Source organism: Oxyura jamaicensis, chromosome 6, assembly GCF_011077185.1.
Source record: "Oxyura jamaicensis isolate SHBP4307 breed ruddy duck chromosome 6, BPBGC_Ojam_1.0, whole genome shotgun sequence".
Lineage (NCBI taxonomy): Eukaryota > Metazoa > Chordata > Aves > Anseriformes > Anatidae > Oxyura > Oxyura jamaicensis.
Window position 1 is genome coordinate 11,056,951 of NC_048898.1, and position 19,138 is coordinate 11,076,088.

At 41.1% G+C, this 19,138-nt stretch overlaps 1 protein-coding gene and 1 long non-coding RNA gene across 6 annotated transcripts in view; one reads left to right on the top strand and one right to left on the bottom strand.

Moving 5' to 3' along the window:
- LOC118169110 overlaps positions 1-19,138 on the bottom strand; it is a 177,645-nt gene that overhangs the window by 65,833 nt on the left and 92,674 nt on the right. The window lies entirely within an intron of this gene.
- RASGEF1A (RasGEF domain family member 1A) overlaps positions 15,333-19,138 on the top strand; it is a 159,110-nt gene continuing 155,304 nt past the window's right edge. The window contains exon 1 of one of the 2 annotated variants that reach the window (XM_035330092.1): positions 15,333-15,454. The gene's annotated coding sequence lies outside the window, so the exon portion shown is untranslated. The remainder of the gene's footprint in view (positions 15,455-19,138) is intronic. The other variant, XM_035330090.1, reaches the window with a different exon arrangement.

Here is a 19,138-nt window from a genome sequence, read left to right on the forward strand (position 1 = left end):
CGCTGGGCAGCCTGCTCCAGCCTTTGGCCACCCTCACGGGAAAGAAATGCCCCCTCCTGCCCAGCCTGAGCTCGGTGCCACTGGTGCCCAGGTTGCAGAGCCTGTTGCCTTTCAAGGACCTTAACATCCTTTTCATACTGTGGAGCACAGAACTGCACACAGTATTTGAGGTGAGGCTGCACCGCCACTAAATATAGTGGGAGCATCACCTCCTGCTCAGTCCTTCCTCTCCCAGTCCGTGCCCATGTCCGGCACTGCTGCATCCCCAGGGCAGCACCCGGCATTCTCCTTTGGTGAACTTCATGCTGCTCCTGATTGCCCTACTCCCATTTATCCAGATCCCTCCACCAGGCCTCTCATCCCCACAGGGAATCAACAGTACCTCCCAGCTCAGCGTCATTGGAGAACTTGCTGAGGATGCATTCCTTTCCTGCATCCAGATCACTGATAAAATCATTGCACTGAAAATTTTCTTACTGCATTAAATTGATGTAGCAGCAATTAAAATGCATTGTTTCTTAAAGTCATTTAAAATATATTTTTATTAAAACACAGATGGGACTTCTAAACTTGTTCATTTTATATCTGTCTATACTTCCAACAAACTGGCTTGCGGACTGTTTTTCATAGCAGCTCCTGGGAGTAGACTGGGAAGCACGAGGAATTCACAAAGAATGGAAATCCTGATACTCTCCTAGGTCCTCACATCCATCCCCAGCTCCCCTAAGATAAAAAGTGCTGATTGACAAACCAAGTACTTGAGAGCTGCAAATTCGCGAGGGTGGTCAAGAGACTATAATCATCATCCTCACTCATCCCACTTGCGCCAAATTGCTACTGGTACTTGGAGAATCATTTAAACAGGGGAAATAGATCAAATAAACACATAGTCAAGGCAGGGAGAAAATTTTACACATACTAGATTATCACAAAACACATAGGTGAAGATTTTTTTTTTAAAATCTCAAATATACCATAATGAAAGCTCATATTTACATTCTTAAGGCTTAAAGCTTACTTATTGTGCATGAGCAAGTGGAAAATCTTCAGCATTAAAGCTCAGCTTGATGTACTTCCTAATTTTCCTGTAGTACTCATCCAGAAAAGGATCTAATGGAAAATTAATCATATATTTATAACAGAGCTGCAGAAATCTTCAGCTCTTTATATACTGCTGAAAATTATTTACAAGTATCCTTTTTGCTCCTGTCTCTATCAGAATAAATACATCCAAAAAAAGATTTCAGAGTTCACTTCTAACAACTTTTTTCCCCCCTGCCTACTCCAGACTTACATAAATCAGTATTTTACTGATTTATGGTAGTGAATATATGTACAAACACCCCCTTTCCCGTATATGCATAGACACACAAGGAAAACAGTTATTTAGGTAGCTTAAATGCTAATATAGTCCAAGCGCTGTTTTAAACCTAGATTAAGCAGCAGGTTTAAAATCAAGCACATCAGTCTTCCTCAATCTAAGCCAATGACGGAATGAGAAGGCAGGATGCTTTTATAATATTTCTAGTGAAGTATCTTTCTCACTGGAGAGGATTTCTATCTCTTACTAAAAATGTGACTTGGAACTAACATGTTAATTCAGCAATTCAACATGCTAATAGCATGACTTTTTCTACTGAACACTTGCATCCAAATTCACAACACAAGAAGCCAGAAACACCACATGAGCTATCAGAGAGATGACACCCTTCTACCAGCTCTTAGAGAAGTCAGTCCACAACAGTGAAAAACTTTGCTCTTTGGATTCTTTCCACTCTTTCAGTCAGAGACGGATGGGAGAAAGGGTCAGTGTGGCTGCTGCACCTGCCTCATCCAGTCAACAAATTCTGTATTTCAGACAGAAAGAGTCAGAGCTCTTGGCTGCCTCGCCATGCCATCCCCAAAAGGTGATGGGAGAGCGGTGCATGCTCCAGAATAAAGTCCAAGAGATCATGTGTTACAAAGGGCTTACAAATAAATAAATAAATAAAATAAATTTGGTTTTGCACTTGTGCTGTGCCTTTCCTGCACATTTTTTCCCCATTCTCATTTTCGCATTGAGAATGGAATTATTTTTTATTTTTTGGCATTTGCAGACTCAATCTAGTAAGATTTTTATCATCCTGCATCTCATCTATCCCATCAAAACACTGAACGTTCACCTCCTGCTGCAGCATGCAAATTGACTCCAACAAACGCTTTTGAAAAATAGATAGAAAAATATTTTCATCGTGAAACAGTCCAAGCAAAATTAATTCTGCATGACCATGTTTATTAGGCACAGGGAAACTGAAAGCCTGTGGGTTTAATCTAAGAAATTATACATGCTCAAATGTGCATCTTGGATACTAAAGCAACTCTGGCCGAGTTTATAGCGGAGTGTTGCAGAGCAGATCTTAAAGTTCTGTGCTCCTCTCTTTTTCCAGTGAAAAAGTGTTTTCCAATTAGAATCCCAGATCCATAATTTTAATACTTCATTGTAGTTCCCAGCCTGTGCTACAGAGCAGTGCAAGCTTTTTCACAAAGTCAGCTAGGAAGGTTTCTGTTTGTTAAGACCTTTACTGTACTTGGCACTACTACTCCAAGAATGGAGTCAAAAATTTCATCCAGCAGAGACATGCATAGAAAGAAGAGATGAGCAGAAGTCGGTGGTATAATCATTCATCTACCAAACCTCCAGTTCTTCTTTTCTTGTGGAAAAGGAGTGAAGTTTTTCTTTCTCCAAATCAGAAAATAATTTTGAGAGGCCCTTTCCAGATCTAAATCCTGTCTCAGCCTAGGTCACCAGGAGCTTTGCCAAAAGCTTTAATAAAACTAGGTTTCCAGCTTTTGTGTTTAAACTGATCTAATGGTGATAGCTAACAAGGGTCAGCTATTGAACTGCACGACTGGGAGGATTAATATTCCAGTCTGTAGAAGGCTTAATCTCCTAAACACCAAATACAATTTTCTTTAAATATAAATTGCCCTTTCAGTTTGGAGAAAGGATTTAGATGTTAATTACTAGCCTCAATATTTTTCATAATTCACAAAGTGGCTGCAGCTGCAACAGAATCTTTAGGAAAAACAAATACCCAAATAAGTGATGAATTACTGCAGTTACCCCCAAGAAGTGTGCCACATCTGGGGAATTCTTTTGGGTAAATAACCACGTGTATTTGGAAATTTGTAACAACACGAACAGGAGCAATATTTATTGCAAATAGAAACCCCTAGCAATATATTAAGATGTGGAAAGATTTTCAAGGAAGTCAAGAACGTTCTATATAGTTTTCATCATGTGAGAAAAATTCAAATTTTCATCAAAAATTTTGGTCAACTTAAAAAATACATAATTGCCAACCATATTCAGAAGCTTTATGCTATTTTGCTGATGAAGTGGCAGATATACGTGGATAAATATACACACATGGTGGCTGATCTTTTAGCCACTTTAGTTCTTGTATAGATAAGACAGATTTTTGAACAAAATCAACTTAAGAAATGAGCAAACCAGAACTGTCTTTACTGGGTGACAGGATTAAAAATGAATGGAGCAGACAGGTATTTGATCAGGAGCAAACAAGAGGGCAGTAGAGTGATGGGGAACCTTGAATTTTCTGTTTTAAACAGGAAAAATACTGGAGTAGAAAGAAAAAATATTGAAGCAGAAGACCAAGACATCCCCTCCCCACGCCAGCCCTTAGTCAAATGTGTTAATTGTCAAATTGAGAAATCGTCACACAGGAAACAAATGTCCGCTTCTAAACTAAACATCATTTGTTGAAAAAATTAAATTGCATTTAACTGAGAAGTGGCACAGAACCAGGTGAACAACATGAGCATAAATTTGAGATAAAAGCAAAGGTGATAACTCACCTTCAAGTCAGGGACTAGAGCACAGCTTTGAGATCACATAGGCTTCCTGGATGTTTTGAATTAATTTGTCAAGGTAGAGGAAATAAAGAGCAAGGCTGGTAAACACTGGTTCAATTAATTTTAAAATGCTGTGCATTTTAAGTTGGTACAGGTCCTCTTTCTAAAAATGGACAGCAACATTTATTGAACTGGAAAATATGTCCCTATGCCCTGCCTTTCTTTAGAAAGGCCTTTATCTACAAAATCTGAAATACTGATAATGTAGTATTCATATCAAGTTACGTTAAAAATTACCATTTACTGTATTAAAATAAAAATTATGTTGTAGCCTAGAGAAATATCAGCTTGTTGGAAATTATAACCAAACATAAAAATAAAAATAAATATAAAAAGCAGGATACTTTGGGGAAAAAGATTTTTGATTATTCTTTGGAAAGGATATTTTGGCTCTTTTTTTGGGCAAGAGGAATGAAACCTTAATTGTTGAGAAACTTTAGGACATCTCCTGGTATATACTTTCTGATAAGAAACTGCAGAATGATTTTTAATTCAGATGGACTCATTCTGGCATTCAATGAAACAAAGATATCAGTTAAGTAAAAAGCAATGAACAGCAAAAGCAGTAATTTCTCCCAAAGCCTCCAATGAAAGGGATTAGCCATGCAAAGCACTTTATTCTTATTAAGTGAACCTAAGTTATTAAGTAAACAGGTCACAATTACCAGGGTCCTGCTCCCCCTGACACACTGACCAGGGCAGCCAGCATGCACGGAGCCAAGCAGTGGGTTGCTGCCAGCCCTGGGGAGCGACACAGCTCACGCTTGCTAGGCGTGCTACAAGACCAAATCACTGATAGGGACGTTTGCAGTAATGCTGTGTATAAATATCTTGGGTAAGGGTATTAACAGTGGTGCTAGTAAAGGCTTCTTAGTCACCACGTTTTGTCTGTGGGCAGTACCAGCTGGTTTGCTGTCCTGGGTGTAGCTCTTTGCTCTTTCTAAACAGCAATTCCCCTGAGCATCTGCTGTCCGCTCCCTGCGAGCAGAAGACCTTCCGAGAACTGATTGATCCCAATGAAAAGCAATAAAGTTTCAGGCGCAGACAGGTCAAGTGAATAACTATTATTCTCAGTTATATATGGAATTTAAAATTCCACAAATCTAGCAATAACTACCTCTGTTAATACCAAGCAATCTGTATTCACGCAGCTGCTATTTTTGGCACAGCTGCGGTTACAGCTCAGGTAATGGGACAGATATAGGGAACAGGCTCTAAATGCTCCAAAAGCCAAGACCAGAATTCAACCCAGAGTGAGGTCAGGTGCCTGGGAAGAGCTCCAGCTTGGCCAGCAAGGATAACTTCTCAAGTATCCCCAGTGCTAACCAACTTTTGGCCCTACACAATGCCCAGATTAAGTTTTCTGGTCTTATTTGCACTATTGCCTCAATGAATGAAGGACACAGACAGGACAGAAGCAGACCTGGCAGATGCCACACGTGTTGGCAGTTTCTCAAACTGGAAAGGAAAGTTTATTAGTTTATTTATTTATTTATTTATTTGCTGCATTTTGTCTGCACCAGCTATGGAAATACTAAAAAAAAATAAAAAAATGTAAATATGGATTTTTAAAATTATATCAAGAACATCCTAAGGACATCTGTTCAGATTTCACGTTCGGGTGATAACATAGTTAACACAGGACTAGTGAAGATGCTCCAAGTTTCTGTCTTTGGTGAGATTATCTGGATTTTTTAAATCATTATTTAAAATCTTACAATACTATTTAAAATATGGCTTGCAGCTTCTGCAGTGGGAAAACCAAAGCAAACAGCTGCAAACGTACTCAGCAGTCAGGAGAAAACATTTATATCTAGCACCCGAATACGCATGCCAGGAATACAGTCGTACTTAAGTCTCACCCACAGTTAGATCAGAAAAGTAACCGAAAGAAGCAGTCATGGTTTATCCAGCAGATGTACAGGTCTGGTCTTGCTGAATTTGGAAAGACTAACACTACCGCTTCCACCGGCTTAAATTAGTGAAAATTAAAAATGACATCCAAATGTCATAATTGGGCAAGGCTGAGAAAAGCCCACTCAGAAGTGTCATTATTAATCAAGCTGTCACTCCCTGCACCCTACACTCCATTTCTGTCATTATGTCTGATTAGAGCCCTAACACTACAAACCCTTTCAGACTGGCCTGTGCAACAGGCTGGTGTGAAACCTCTCCGCAAGATTCCCTGAATCACAGTAAAAATAGCTGTACTGCATTTGGTTTAGACACTTAATTGCATAATGTATTATTCATTTTGGCTGTTACTCATATTTATAATAGAGTCTTTGGTTATTATAGCATATTTCAGAGGAAGAATATTAGAAAGACAGAAAAATAAAAAAAGATATTTCTTCAAAATTCCCCCTTTATAAGACTCTTCTCCCATTTTGTCAAAACTAACCAGGTCAGCTGTAAATTTCTATGTCACGTATCCTTCTGACATGGAATTAAATTTGTACATGCATGTGCATACGTGAAAAAAGGGAGAAAATATTTTTTTCCCATAGTAAAGGTAATACAATTCTGTTGCAAACATATTCTAGCAGACCCAGGATGTAGACAAGTGACTTACATTTTTAATTTGGCAGGGAATATGCTGCTTTGGTAAATGACGCCATGAAAATTAACCCTCTATAAACCTTGCTGCTGTTCAGTTAGCACAGCTCCCTTCAGGTCTGCATGTGCAGTTCCTGAGCTGGGCAGCATGTGTCATTTTTCAGCCAGGCACTGCAGGGAACAGAATTCCTGTGTTTCCAGTGCTTTTACCTCTGGTGCTCACCAGGCCATTTTCTGTGCTTTCTATCGGTTTCTGCATGTTGTTAATAAGGTTAATCACAACAGCAGGAAATAAGCTGAGAAATGAAAGGAAAGCCAAGGATGACTTCTAGAATAAAATGGAAGCAGTAAATTATTACATGGAATGGAGAACGTGGTGGAACTGTAGGCCAGTGATATTATTGCAACATAAGATACACACTGCAAAAGCCTGATTTCAGTAATAAAATAAAAGTGCTTCATTTGCCACCGCTCATTTCAAAGCTACTGAGGACTTAAATTGAAATTATACTACATGCATACACTACCAAAATAATACTCTTCATGCAACAAAGCTCTCGTGGTGCACAAGAACAAAGCTTTTCAATTTGCTAGTTGCAGGTTGGATTTGCTACCATATAAATCAAAACTAGAAGAAAGTGAATCATTCTAATTAAACAATTTATTGATCCATTTATATTATTCTTAAAATAAATTTTAGGAGCATCTGCAAAGAAGATCTCTCAACACAAAAGTTTATTCAAGATTAGAAATGAATTTGTGAATTTACAATGAACAAAGATTTTGACTTAAATCATAATGCAGAAAAATAAATAAATGTAAACTAATACAGATACAAGTTAATTAATGCAAACTTTAGGGAAAAACAAACAAACAAACAAACAAAAACAATCAGCCTTTTATTTTAATGTTTCAGCTGAGAAAGAAGTCAGCCAACCACTGCCTGAGGATTTCGATATTTTTTTTTTGAATGGGAAAAGGATACCTACGCTAAACATAATACACTCATACAGCTAATGGAAATGTTTGCTGAAAGTCGCTTTGCTAAAAAAAAAAAAAAAAAAAAAAAGAGGGACTACAGGCATTGTTCAATACTCTCTCTCTCTTCAATGTTCTAGCTTTTTTAAAAACAAAACCAAACCACTTTTTCCCCATGCCCATCCTTCCTATGTCAAGGATGAGCGGCAGTGCTTGAGAAGTAGCCTGTCTAAATTGCTATTTATAATCCTAACATTTATTAGATTTAAAAACAATCAAACAAAACAAACCAAGAAAAAACCTACTACTTGTGAGAGCTTCTTTTAATGAAGACTTCTAAACTGGACTGCAGCAAGGAACAGATAGTTATGTCAATGTACAAAGGTTAAAATGGACTATTGCCTAGGAGAGTCTAGCCAATGGTCCCATATTTCCGAGTTTTACATCATTTGCATCTCAGTATCCTCATGGCATTTATTATTTGCTACCCATATCAGTGGGTACTCACAGTGTCCAAACACACTGGTTTTCAAAACCTATGTTAATTTTTTTTTTATTTTTTTATTTTTTTTAAATTAAGACCATTGAAATCCACACTATAAGGATAACGCTCATTAGGAAAATGTTCGCTAATTTACAGTTGGAAGGCACCCAACTACAGGAAGATAAGGAAAAGGACACAAAATCTTTTAAGCTGTAAATATTTCAAATTTTTTGATAGTTGATAGGAGGCAGAAAGAGAAAAAATGTGACAATGGATGCTAGGATGATGGCTGAAAGTATACCAGAAGCTGGAAAGAGGAGGCAGGAAGAAGAAAGATGAAATTAACCCTGGTGAGCACAGAGAACTTTGTACTGTTACCAGAGAGACAAACAGAACCAGTATTTTTGTTGCTCTGGAAGACTAATTTTCCAGGTGGGGGGGGAAAAAAAAAAAAAGGCAGCTAATAGCAATAATCCAGGTATTTATCAATGTCATAGCCAACAAATTTCTTTGCCTTCTGTTAAACTGGCTTTGGTGAAGAGCAATCGTAGGTGGGAAAGTACTCTCACGTGGAGCAACAGCAAGTGGCTTCAGACAATGAGGACACTTTGGATGTCAGAAAAAGTAAGGATGAATAATAAGTATTAAAAAATATCTGTAACAGAAGTAAGAATTGTTGAAAGCCAAGCTACTTAAAAATTTGGAAATGACATTGAAACAAATAGCAGTGGTAACACTTGGAAGATGACCAGGAAAAGTTAAACAAACCCTTGCCCTTTTTTCCATACAGGGCTGATGAAACTGAAATTGAAGCATCTGTGTACTGAAATGGAAATGTCCACATTGATGTGGAAGCAAAATTCATAAAAGAAGCACCAGGGGAACTAGGGACTGGAAGACCTCCAATCCAGATTGCAAAGGAACTAATATATGACACTCCAGCTGCATAAGCCAGGTTTTCTAATAGCGTCAACAGATCTAGTCTGGTACTGCATGACTGGAGAACACAAAATATAGTAAACCACATTTAATAAAGGATGCGATAAGAAACTACAAACCACTTATTCTGGCTTCAGTAATATGCAACCTTCAAGGGAAAACAGATTGGGAGTAAATAATATAACATTCAATAGTGTAAAACATTCCAAATTAATATAATACTTCCTCCCCAAAACAAACAAAACTAACCAGCGCCACAACAGCACAGACAAAACACCCCTCTCCTCCCTCACATTACTGTGAATTCAATAAATCTGTTCAGTAGGGTTGAAAAAAAATCACATCTTTAGTAACTACCTGAAACCCATACACCAAACAGGTCTTTTCCCAGTCCTGTGCTCCCTGTTCCAAAATCAGAAGATGTTAAGCAGATAAAAATACAATCATCTAACCCCCCCAAAAAATCCCTTCAATTTTACCTTTATTAAAAATATTGACCCTTGAACATGATGTCATGGTGACCAGGCCATTCTGCCACTATTCTGTTTATAGGATTGGGTACCCAAAAAGAAGGCAGAAAATCTTTAAAAGATATTGGAAGAAAAAGTCAACAGAAATGAAGGGCAGGCCAGAGGACATGGTTGAAAATTCTTAATATTTTGAAAATAAGTCACATAGAGTTTCTCTGCCGTTAAAGAGGAAAGGCTTACTTAGAAATAACAGCTGGCCCTAAAACACTCCCGGTATTGCAAAAATAGAATTCCTCCTTCCATTGGTTGCCCTATTTCTGGCTTTTTTTTTAAAAAAAAAAAAAAAGCAGACCCAATTGTTCCGTATTGCTGTGACCTCAGTGGCTAGACTACAGTCAAATCAGGCATCCCTGTGTGATTTCTCCAAGCACTCCCCAAGTCTCATGCAATTAAAAGCATCAATACTGACGCACATTAATGACAAAAAGTTAATGCAAGGGCTAATTGAGACCATCTCCCTCACAGGCCATTTCACAACATTAATAGCAGAGCAAACAGCCATTAATATGCAATTAAATTTCTGAGATGCATGGGCTATCAAAACCAGGTAGCTGGAACCTTTCTTCACACTTTTTAACCTCTCACTACCTCTCGAGCCCAAAATAGCTGCTGTGCCAGGCACTGCTTTCCCCTGCAGCAGCAAACTGGCCTGGCACCAAGCGCCACCTCTGCCAGCAACCAAAGCCAGCTCAGTGAAGCAATCTGCATCTTCTAAGCTCTACCCATCAGGGAGCTCAGCAAATGACAGATTATTAACTAGTTTTTCTGGGGTACAGGTACAGAAATGTTTTGCTAACTGCAGATACCAATTGCTTGGAATGTCAAGGCTTTCAACAGTTTATTCCTCTCGTGCAAAAAAACAGGTTTCAATAACAAAAGAAGAAAGTCCTGCAATTTAAATTGCTTATGAGTCTTTTCCTGCAGTATATCAATGGAAAAAGATTCAAAATGAAAAATAAATCTAGCTAGCTGGGGTTGAAAGGGGTGCTTTCAGTGTTGTCTGGATAACACTGAGATTTTGGAGAAAGGCTTTTTTTGTGTTCTCTGGATTTTATCGATTTGTGTTCTCTGGATTTATTTATTTATCACTTGAAATTTATTTGGGTTTTACAGCAATCTAAACCCAAGACGTGTTAGTAATCTGGAATAACAGTTGATATGGCCCATTTCCCAGCTCCTCTGAGTCAGGGGCAGTCTCTTTGTCATTCAATAGAAGACAGAATTTTGAAAATGGCTTCAGAAAAAGAGTCTTAACCATGAATACTGGCTGGATCTGAATCTATCTATCATTCATTTGAAGTGAATTTTCATTCATTTGAATAAACTATTCCAGATTTTACTGATTATTTATTAACCAAAACAGATGCATTTTCAAGAGGAAAGGGGGGGGGGGGGAGGGTTGTAGTCCTGCTAGCCTAAAAACTGAACCACGTGGATTTTTTTCATGAATTTTTCAGACCTCAAAATATAGTTTCACAGTGGAAAGTGCAACTGAACTAAGCTAGAGTATTTCAACTATGTTACAAAATCTGTTTTCACAGGCCCCTCATGCAGCAAAATCATGTAGTATTCGATATATATCAAGGCTCTTGGTTTAGAAACTGGAGATCATCTCCTTCATGCTCAGGGATATTGATTCACTGATACAGACCTACAGAATTAAGTTCACTTGAATATTCTGCAGGAAGAGAATCCCTTCCAAAGCACTCTCTCATGTGAAGATACAGTGAGAGGGCAATGTTTTCAGAGACTGGCTGCCCATCTCACAAAGGTGAGATGTGGGGGGACATAAGTGCTGCAGAAGAAGAAAGGGATCAGTCCGCTCCCTTCTTTAGGGCTAGGACAAAAAGTGATGACAGTCAGGGTATTGTGATGAAGCACTGCATTAGGCAGAAAAAAAACCACAACTTCCTAACAACAAACATAATGAACTACTAGAACAGGTTGCCAGGGGCAACTGAGAAACGCATACCAGCGGCATATTGAGAGGCAGTGCAGGAAAACCAAACATGACATCGCTTAGCTGCATTGTGGCACAGGGATGAACTAGATACATTTTCTCAGTCGTTATTTTTTTAATTTCAATCTTTTCACTTTTTTTTTTTTTTTTTTTTAATTTTACCAGTTTCCTATGAAATACAAGTTTCAGCTTTTCAGTCAACTCCATCAATCATGAAATATTCTTGGCAGTTAGCATTACCGCTTAGTCATCTGCAGACCAAAAGTCCGTTCTGTTTTCCACAGGGCCCTCAGGTTCTCCCTCAGTGCCACTCCCCATATTTAAAAGTAAGCAGAAACACAGAGCTCTGCCTACAGCCAGCGGCAGCCACTTACAGCCATCTTTTCAACTCAGGCACTCATTCATACCATTCATTTCTCTGCTTTAAAAATCATCATTTTTCAGTATGAATAACGTTATGGGCATAATATCTACCATTTAAAAACAGTGGCATTAGAGTCAGTTCAGATTCTTGAATACGAATACGTTTCTAACACCACTTGGAATACTTCAGACTGCAAACTGCGTATTGACAAAATAAATACAACTTTTGTAATGGCTTTGCACTTGGGAATTGTACATTGTAAATCAATGATTTCTGTATCTAGCAGATCATCACTGGAGCAGGTTTGTCCTTAACAGGTTACAATTTCTCTCAAGTCTACATTACTTTCCAGAACTCGAGCTCCATTACTTGAACTTCAGAACAATGGTTGTGAGAGGAGATACAGAAAGAAGGTCAAGCATCAGGACCAATGTTTGAAATTCATTACCAGAGTTCAAAATAACAAATATTTTCAGCACTTAGACAGAAACACAAAATTTTGACGTAAGTGTAACTTCGGATGAAGTCTTAGATGCAACCAAACCTGGAAGCATAATTGAAGAAAAAGACATTTATTTAAAATATATATATATATTGTTCTATCTTTGTTTGCAGTTAAAAGAGGTATGAAGGGATGAACCTGAGAAGCAATAACTAGAATGAGGAAGATGAAGACACGAGCGTATGCCTCATACTGCTTCAGAAGAACACAGGAAAAACAGTGATTTCCAGAGATTTCAGTCATTCCTTGGAAAGCACCCAGCTACTTGAAAGATAAAGCTAAACAGACCAACAAGTGGTTCTGCACTCAGGTGGTTTTGTGGCTTTCAGTAGTAATTCAAGGAAAATGACCAGCTCTAAAGCCTGCTCCACTCACATATCCAGAAATTGTTTTGCACATAGGAAAGAAAGAAAAACTCAGCAGCTACATACAGATTAAAAGTGAGTTCTGTCTGCTGGATGCCTGCTTTCATGTGCCTGGGCAGTTTCTAAATGCCGCAGGGAAGCGGACCCCACAGCTTTACTCGACTTCCAGGGTGGTGTGGCAGCTGCAGGCAGATGTGCTCGCTCCACAGGGTTTTGTACGCAACCCTGCCAACTCCTGCCTTACAACAGCAGCTAGTTCTTGACCTCCAGAGTAAAGGCTTCCAGTTATATCCTATGGGGTTGTGTTTTGACCTTTTTTTTTTTTTTTTTTTTTTTTTTTTTTTACTAAGGAATATTCTGGCACAGCCAGCTCCCAAGAAGGATGACAAGCAACCTCCCCAGCAAAAAACCATACACGTTAATGCTATCATTAACAGACCGTGGCTACCACTAAAAGGCACCTGAGAAACAATCTTATGCAGCTCTTGTGATACCAGGCTGTACAGGCATAACTGAAATTAGAATTGACTCCATATTGCTACTCTGATGCAAAAGGTTTTTGCCAAAGCACGAGCAGTGCTCCCCAAGCCCAGCTGGGGACAGACTGGGTCAGCTCTTCCTCAGGCTCCCACACCAGCTGGAATCGCAACGGGGAACAGAATTTGCCAAGAACCAACGCAGTATCCCCTCGGGGATCTAAAGGACAGCACTATAAAAAGATTTTAGGTGAGCCCTTCTTCTTTTAAAGCATTCTTCATGTTCATTTTGATATTAATATTCATGTCCTGTTGATAACACCAGTTAGTATATAATGACATTTCTATCAATGGGAAACGTAGAATGAACCGCACTACAGAATGATCTACCGAGTCTGTGGTTCCCTGGCCATGCAAATCCCAATTGTAGTCACTTTAATTGCCCTAAAAAAAAAAGACAATTGATTATATCCACCTGCTTCATTTTTCCTCCATCAGCAAATGTCTGGGTAAGCAGCCAATTTCTGACTACAGAAACGTTAATTGTGTGAGCAGAAACAGGTATGTATGTGTTATTGTTTTGCCAAGTGATACTGGCAACGGTGACAAATGAGTTCAATTAACTAAAGGTCTCTTCGAAACATACAGCTCAGGTTCACACCTGCAGGGTTCACATAGCTGCTGAGCATCCTTGACGCACTACCAAACAGACAGAAGGGGAATGACCAGTGTGGAAGAAGTGAGAGCACATTTCCACTTTTTTGTTTTTTGTGAGTTCAAGTCCTGCACACAGCTGATTCTCCCCAATGATGCTCTTCTCCAACTACCCAGTATTGCCAAAGACCCCTTTCTCCTAATGAGTTTACGTCCACAGAGAGCTCACATTAAACACTTTTCCACATACTCCTCATGCTGTTCACACACAGGTGAAAGGAGAAAGCTCCTGTTTGTGAGCCCATGCAACATTAGATAGGGAAATATAAGGTTAAAAAAAGAAAAAAGAAAAAAAAAGTTGCTGTGGTGGTTCAAAGTTTTAGGGAAAACACAAAGTAATGTTTTGCCTCCCATCAGCCTCAGGAAACTTTTCATAAGCTCTTGGACAGGGGCTGCTGTTCTGTTTCATTATGAATGATGAGGGTGGCAAACCCCTAGTACCTTCAGCAGAGTCAGAATTATATATATAATTAAATCAGATGTTTAAAAAAAGATCTGAAGAGCTCGTATCTCATTCTCAGAGGGCCCTCCGCAGCCAATAGCACCAGAACAGAAGAAAGCATTGTTCTGTGCTCTGCAGAGGGGAACAGGCCGAACTCCTAGCGGACATTTAACTGGTGCAATCATTTGGAGTAGAAGTGAAAAATCAATTCAGTTTCTAATCGAGATTGCATGCGTATTTCAGCTCTTCCACCTTTATGCTGTTATGCCTTATTTCTTTTCCTAGTTTACTTTGGGAATTGAAATGTGCGTCAATTAAACAGGATTAAGGCCATTACCATTCACACTGCAGGAAACGTAAATTATGAAATACAGCCCTTTCAGAAGGAGATGAATTTGATGAATATTCAGAGCATCCGAACAGAGCTTGACACAGAGGTCGTAGCTCTTTCTGATATTCTTAAGACCCTACAGCAACTATTTTTAGCAAAGAGTCTCTGAAAGCCCATACAAGCCTTCCACACGTGCCCTGTGAGAGAGGCTAAGACCCAGCAGCCAGCAGCAGGCACCTCAGCATTTTCTCTTTCCCAGCCACACGTGAATGTTTTCGGCAAACACATCCCTGTGAGGCTACCTAGTACGTTTTGGAAAAACATGGGTGCAAACTTATCTAGAGAGGGAGACTTGGGTGCGGGGCTGCGGTGGTGGGGCTGAGGCACGCTTTGCAGATTTCGGGTGGTCGGAGCCCAGCAGCGCTCCCACCAGCATTCCTCCCGCTCCGCCGGGGGAGGACCCTGCTGCTTTTCCCTCGGGGACCCTGCGAACGGGCTCCTGTCTCCGGCAGGGGCCCGGGATGCTCAGAGCCACGTCGGAGGGCGGCGAGGCGGCGTTGCGGAGCTGCCCCCAGCCGGGAGCGTCCTGAGGACGCCCCGCTCCCCGCTCCGGGCGCTGCTGCGGGCGGCGACTTTGCCGCGGGCGGGCACTCGCCGGGCTCCCCCCTCTCTTCTCCTCTCCTCGCCTCTCGTCGCCGCTCCGCCCGCCGCCGGCTGCGGAATGGGCGGCTCTGGCCGCCGGCTGCCGGCAGCTGTCACACGGCGGAGGCAGCCGCAGCCGGTGCGAGGAGCGAGCCCACCCTGCCGCCGAGGATGACTCACGGGGAGCCGGCGCTCGTCTCCCTCGTGCTGGCCGTGGACGGAGAGCAGCCGGCGAGCTCCGCGGGGCGAGGACAAGGTAAGCGGATCGCTCACCCCAAACTTCGGCGGCGGCCGCAGGGGCGATCCCCGGACCAGGGCATCCCCCGGAGGGCATCCCCCAGGCGGCGACCCCGGGGGGCAGCCCGGCCCCTGCGCCGAAGCAGGGTTTGGGGACGGGTCGGGGGCTGGCTTGCAGGAGAACATCTCGCCCAGCAGCTGGGGCTCCGTTTCTGTCGAGCCGCTGCTTTCCCACTTTCAGAGGGTGACAGCGTCACGGGAACCCAGCAGGGCGCTTTGCTATTTCGGTAGGCAGAAGGGCAGCCGAGCTGGTGCCCGCTGCAGCACCTCCCAGCCTTACCCCGGGCTCTCCCGTGCTCTGACTGCAAGGGAGACAGCTGGGCTGGTTTACAGCTTCTCTGAGCTGTGAAGGTGCTGCAGTCGTGACTGGATGTACCTGTGCTTCCTATGCATTGTATGGTATTTTTCTGCAGCCTCTTACCCATTATATCTGTTCAGACTGCCTCAGTGCTGACACTCGGCTTACTAAGAGTTGACTTTTAAGCAGTGTATTACAAATTGGACTGGAAACCCACAAAGAGCTGCCCTGACATTACTGATGTGAAAAGGCAGCTCTGCCCAAGGACGATGCCAGGTCCCACTCCAATCACACGTGTGGAGCTGACAGGACAGGCAGCTGCAGCCAGCCCTGGCCACCACTCAGCCTCCAGGTAGCCAGCGAGACCCACAGGCAGCTGACCCAGCAGGAGTGGTTTTGGAATGAACTCAGTAAGAGGATGATGGTAGTGATGGGCCCTCCCCTTAGCTACTGCCCCTCCAGCCAGTCTTTTAGATGGGTTAGGGGGACACATCCTTATTTTGGAGTACTTAAAGCGCTTGGTATGGATCCTCAGGAAGAGGTAGAACAACTGCTTGATGTGTCAGCAAGAACCCTACCTCCTTTTCTATCAGGATATGGTACATTCTTTCCATTTGGTACAAATGGATTTACAAGCATTATGCTTTAAGATTATTTCAAATCATTTGGACCTCTACAGAGACTTTGGTGTGTGTGTGTATATATATATATACACACATATATATGTTTCTGTAGTTACCTTTTTTCTTAGGACTTGGGTACTATACATGACTGCAAGGGTATCAGATGGCTTCCACAGAAAGTAACCCTGCAACGCCCTTCCCAAGACAGATTCTGGTGATTCTGTCTTGAAGCTCTTGGTACTCTTGGTGCTATTTAGTTTTAAATTAGTAGCTATTTATTGCATGCAAGCTCTTTTTCACTTGCTACAGTAGCACATGTTGTAATCTCTGGGGTCTGAACAGCTATTTTTGACCCTGTCTGTCTGATGTCTAGAATACAAAATCATCCTATTTACAAGTTGGGTTTTTCTCTTCTCCTCTCTTCAGACACATCAACATATTACCAGTTCTTTTCAGTAGACTCCTCTAGGTGGAACCTTAGTCTATTTAGACAATCCACTGTGATAACATTTTTTTTTTTTTTTTGTAACTTGGCAACAAGAGAAAAAAATCAAGTTATATCCATCACATATGCAAACCTTGCATTGTGCTGCCCCATACTTCAGCAAATTAAACCCTCGAGATAAATGACACTGGACTTGTGGACAAGTCGGTTTAATATCATTAGCTTGGCTTGACGGTTGTCCTAATTACAGAAGTCAAAAGACTGCAGGAAGCAGTTGCAAAGTCAGCACACGTGCAAGGAGCTGTCTGCAAAGCAGAAACACATGCTTTAATTTGAGGCTTCTTTGTTGCAACATGTGTTATTAAGGAAAAGTATGGCTTTTAATACGGTTGTTAAAAAAAGTGGTCTGGCTACTGCTTAGGTGTTAAGAATTGCATGGCTGTGTGGGGTTATCACTCACCTTTCTGTGAAGGCTCGCTTCTGACCTGGTATTTTTACTAAAGTAAACAAACAAGCACTTCCAATGCTATTTAGCTGTGATCAAGCTCTCGGCTCATTCATTTACTGGGGAGGACAGCAAGAGGAAGATAAGTCATGGTGCTAAGGAGAGGTCAGAAGGGTACTGCGCCCATCCTCCCTACCTCCTCCTGGCTAGGCAACGCCTCCAGCACTGTAATTGCATGGGCGAGGGACGTGAGACAACACACAGCAGCTACACAGGAATCTCAGTAGGAAACTCTCCCAAGACACAGAGGTGCTCAGCTCCAGGCCTCTGACTGAGCCTAAAAAGATTAAGCCAGCCACAGACTTTGCCCTAAATCTAAGTCCATAGTTATCTGGGGTCAGGCTGCTGCTTCAGTGGGTGGCAGGGGATGCCCCAGCTTTGAGACCCCTCCCTCCTGGCAGCTCACCTCCACAAACTGAAGTCAGGGGATGCCATTCAGAAAAGATTAAGGTTCAGCCAAGTTCTTCAGCTTAAAGAAGTCAGCCTAAGTAGAAGCTGCTTTCAAGAGAAATCCACAGAAATAAGGGAGAACTGAAGTGAAGCAAAATCCCACGCAAAGACATAGAGCTCCAAACAAATCAGCAAGGTTTTCACATATCAGGAACATATCAGCACATGATTACAACCTCTAGGAAGGTATCTCCATCTCAGCTATTCAATCAAGCATACTCTCCTGCACACAGATGTGCAAAGATGGGTAAAATTTCATCCGCTACCGTAACAAGCACACTTTGCCCCTTTTATGTTTCACTGTTAATGGCCCTGTAACTCAGGCAGCTTTGGCTCAGCTCATTGCATACCGAACAGAGTTAAGGTTACCTCCTCCTCTTTGTGTAGTACTTCATTAAAAGGTAAGCAAACAGGACCTACTGGTAACACTTCAGAGTTAGTATCACTGCCAAATTGGTATTTTAAGTTGGATTGCACCAGTTTTAGGATGGGACATTTCACACACTGGCTGTATTGCCTTCCAGCAACTTCTGCTTACAAAGTCTCAAATTAAGTCACCAATTAAGACAAAATCTAATCTTAGTCCAACACTGAGGTGTTCATAGAGATGAAAGCAAGGTACGCACATATGCGAAACATGCATCCAGCCCTTATGATCAGGCATTATATCCTGATTGGCCAAATCACTTTTCCATGAAAAAAAGGTATTTTTTCATTATTTATTGCAAAGAGTGCCCTTTATGTTTTCTCAGATAAAACACAGATGGTGCAGTTTCCAAGGCACCATTTTAGTTCATTCTTGCTCAAGCAAAATAAAAACAATACTGTATTTACCACAAAGTAGCTTTCCCCATACTTTTGGGCTTTGGCATACGATTTTTTTATTTTTTATTTTTTGTAAGCTGATGTCTTTCAACTAATGAAACAACAGAAGAATACTTTTGTCTTATCCTTCCTTTCATTAACATGTGAAAAGTCTTTTCACTCAATATCAGTTTGTCTGCTTTCCTGTGATTGTAATTCAAATTTCCAAAATGATAAGGAAACTAAGTATGCTAGGCATGTATTCCCTGTAGTTTTTAAGGCAATTTAGTTATTGAGTTATTGGCTAGCATAGGGATACAACACTAAAGAAACTGCATGAATAAACTAACAGTTCAAAAAGGGAAACCCAAAAGCAGAGAGTATGTTCTCTAGAGAGGTACTGGTGGATGACACATCTGAAATTGATCTTCGCCATAAAGTGAACTTTGGGCTTTTCTCTACAAGCTATGCGTAAAATTTACTTCCTACTGCTCCTTGTGTCCTTCCCAGCCTTGCCA